Source organism: Chrysochloris asiatica, unplaced genomic scaffold (genome assembly GCF_000296735.1).
Source record: "Chrysochloris asiatica unplaced genomic scaffold, ChrAsi1.0 scaffold00164, whole genome shotgun sequence".
NCBI lineage: Eukaryota > Metazoa > Chordata > Mammalia > Afrosoricida > Chrysochloridae > Chrysochloris > Chrysochloris asiatica.
In genome coordinates, this window is record NW_006408682.1 from 3,597,037 (window position 1) to 3,601,192 (window position 4,156).

The window sequence follows — 4,156 nt, forward strand, 5'->3', positions numbered from 1 at the left end:
GTCTGACCCAAGCCATGGTATTTTCAATAACCTCATATGAATGTGAAAGCTGGACAGTGAATAAGGAAAACCATAGAAGAATTGATGCTTTTGAGTTATGGTGTTAGAGGAGAATACTGAACGTGCCATGGGCTGCCAGAAGAACCAATAGATCCGTGTTGGAAGAAGTGCAGCCAGAGTGCTCCTTGGAAGCCAGGATGGCCAAATGTCGTCTCTCATACTTTGGACATATTGTCAGGTGGGACCAGTCACTGGAGAAGGATATCATGTTTGGTAAGGCATAGGGTCAGAGAAAAAGAGAAAAAGGCCCCCAGGAGGATGGATTGGCCAAGTGGCAGCATCAATGGACTCAAGCATGGCAACAGTAGTGAGGTTGGCCCAGGATCAGGCAATGTTTCATTCTGCTGTGCATAAGGTCGCTATGAGTCGGCACTGACTCAATGGTACCTAACAACAACAACAACAACAACAGAGATGGCACCTAATAACAACAACAACAGGTCAACCATCAACACTCATGGAAGCAGCAGTCAAGAAATCAGATGACGTGTTGTGTTAGGCAAATCTGCTGCACAAGCCCTTTTTTAAATGTTGAAAAGCAAAGATGTCAGCTTCAGGACTAAGGTGTACTTGACCCAAGCCATGGTATTTTCAATAACCTCATACGCATGCGAAAACTGTACAGTGAATAAGGAAGACCATATAAGAATTGACGCTTTTGAGTTATGGTGTTGAAAGTGCCATGGGCTGCTAAAATAACAAACATCTCTGTGTTGGAAGAAGTGCAACCAGAGTACTCCTTGGAGGCCAGGATGGCCAAATTTCGTCTCTCGTACTTCGGACATATTATCAGGAGGGACCAGTCACTGGAGAAGGATATCATGTTTGGTAAGATGGAGGGTCAAAGAAAAAAAGGAAGACCCCCATGAGATGGATTGGCAAAGTGGCAGCATCAATGGGCTCAAGCGTGGCAGCAATTGTGATGTTGGTCCAGGACCAGGCAGTGTTTCACTCTGTTGTGCATAGGGTCACTATGTGTCGGTACTGACTCAATGGCACCTAACAACAACAACAATAAAAGAGAAGCTGATGTCAAAGAAGGGTCTAATCAGAACAGTAATTCTCCAAATGTATTTCTAGGTGGTAGTGTGCCATGGAGTCGGTTCCAACTCATAGCAACTTTAGTGAAACTGCATAGGGTTTCCGAGGCTGTAAATCTTTATGGGGGCAAAAAGCCTCATCTTTCTCCCAAGGAACAGCTGGTAATTTTGAACTGCTGGTCTTAAGGTTAGCAGCCCAACTCATAATCACTATGCTATCTATCAGTGCTCCTTTGTATTCTTTGGAGCCCTAGGTAATAGAGAGTAGTGGAAAGTTGAGGTAGAAGAACCAAGCCTGCAGACTCGACCCACACCCACTCCTTTTACCACACCTCTTCTACTGGGCTATTTTTTATGCTCTGGACAAAAGTCCACCTGCATCTAAAAAGAAACGTTAGGAAACACCTGGCCTATGTGGACATAATTACGGCAGGCACCCTAACACCAAGGTTAAGAACACAATTTCTGAGGTTCAGAATTTCTGGAGTTAAATTCTAGCTCCTACCTGTGTTGCTTCTCTATACGTTGGGTTCCTTGTTGTAAAGTCACAGGACCTAATCCCTCTAAAGACACTGAGAAACAATGGGAGAATATCTAAAGTCGTTAGCATAGTCCCAAGTCAGTAATGCATACACAATAGCCAATAGCCATTAGTGTCATTGTTATTACCTGCTGAGGAAAAGGGGAGTATCTTGAAGTGACTATTTTTTCCCCTATAGGCTCCACTTCCAAAATCCATGAAGGTTATAAATGGCTTCTAAGAAAATTTCGTTTAACTTCTATAAGACTTAGAATTGATAGCATCTGTTTTGCTTTGGAGTCTGTGTATATGTTTAAGGAATACGTTAATTATCTAAATTGAGAAACGAATGTTGTATTTATTCTCAGTATTTAAACAACTTTTTTCAGGAGTGTGAGTAGAAAGCAAATATTAAGCAGCTGCACCAACACAACCGACTAATCATTTCTACATTTGCATCTCATCTGCACATGTAAATCTATTAACAAAGTATTAACAAAATAATTATATCTGATTACTCTCCTGACAGTATATATTATCATAGGTAGAGATACTCAAGAGCAAGGATGTCAGTTTGAGGACTACGGTGCGGCTGAACAAGATCTCTTTAAGGTGTTCAAGAGTAAGATATCAGTTTGAGGACTGAGGTATACCTGATCCAAGCCATGGATTTTTCAGTTGTCTCACTTGCATGGGAAAGTTTGTGAATAAGGCAGACAATAGAATTGACGCATTTGAATTATAGTATTGGAGAAGAACATTAAAACTACCATGGGAACCTGACCTATACTCAGAGCGGTAGTTACTCTAAATACCAATAAAGAGGGAAAGAGTCTTCACATCAAGTATCAATGCTATCCCCTCTGTACACATGGTAGATAGGGACAGGCAACTTAGACACTGGCTACCTAAAATGAGGGGGCAATAAAGGCACGAAGTGACTGGCTTACAAGGTTTCAAGAGGAATTTTAGTTTAAGAGTATGGGGGAAAGAAAGAGTCCCCACTGAATAGCTGTCATCCTGTCTAGATGGGTCTGGTGAAAAGAGATGGGAATAAGATTCGTAATATTCAATAGTGAATAACTGTTATCATGACTAATCGCGACTGTCACAATTGTAAAGGTAGAAGTTTTGTAACAAAAAAAGGGGAGTGGTTAATCGTACAGTCTAGAAACAGAGGACCAGAGGACCATCAAGAGAGGAACACACAAGCAGAATGTGGGACCGTATCCAGAGAAGCAGCAGTGCCAGAGATGGAGGCAGAGATGAGGGCACGGAGAGGGGGAGCGGCTGAGGACTCTAGATTCATCAACTAAGAAGAGAAGGACTAAAAACTGCTAGCCAGGAGCAGAGTTGCAGAATGTGCCCTTTGGAGATGTAAATTATTATATATGCCTGAATGGTTTTTTGTTTTGTTTTGTTTTTTAAAAAGTTAAAGTGGATAGAGAGAAATACTGTTAACTGATGGTACATGGAGGGGATTATAATTATTGTAACGAAACAATGTGTATGATTTGTTGAATGTAAAACTGATGATATGCCCTGTAAACTTTCACTCAATCTACAATAAAAACCTTAAATAAAAATAATAAAAATAATAAAGTACCATGGACTACCAGAAGAACAAACAAATCTGTGTTGGAAGACGTGCAGCCAGAATGCTCCTTTGAAGCCAGGATGGCAAAACTTCGTCTCTCATATCTCAGACATGTTATCAGGAGGGCCCAGTCCCTGGAGGGCATCATGCTTAGTAAAGTGGAGGGTCAGTGAAAAAGAGGAAGACGCCCAATGAGATGGACTGCAGCAACTGTCTGAAATGTTAACAACAATTGTGAAGATGACACAGGACGAGGCAGTGTTTCATCCATTGTGCATAAGGTCACTAATACTTGGAACTGATTCAATGAGACCTAACAACAGGAGACTCAGAAAAGACTGTAGTCCTAGTGTGGCTCCGTAAGAGAAGCACTGGACTGCTAACCACAAGATCAGTGGTTCATACGTACCAGCTGCTCCCCAAAAGCCCTCTACAAGGTTGCTAGGAGGTGGAACCAACTCCAGGGCATTTAACAACAGCAACTGAAAGGATTCATCTAGGAGCCTCCTACTTTGATATGACCTCATTGACATAAAAAAAAAAAGCAAATGCCATTCCCAAACAGGGTCACATTCACAGACATTAGGACTTCAGTATACCTTTTGGGGGATTTGGGGCACAATTCCCCCAAATGTCATATTCCCAGCACCAGCTGCTAAGACTGCACAGCTTTAAGAACAGAGGCAATACCAAAACGCATTCCACTACTGTATCCACTGGAATTTGTTTTGTGCCAGTTGGACTGGTTTATAAACAGAGAGTTGTGGGGGTTTTTTCCAAAAGGAGGAAAAGAACTTCCTGACACAGATCTTACCTCAATTAGATTACACTAATTTATAATCTTTAGAAAGTCACAGAAGAGACACACAAATCCATCTTCTTGGTCATAACAAAATAATGCATTCTCCTCAGGTCACAGGCGAGCATGCTTACTAAAGA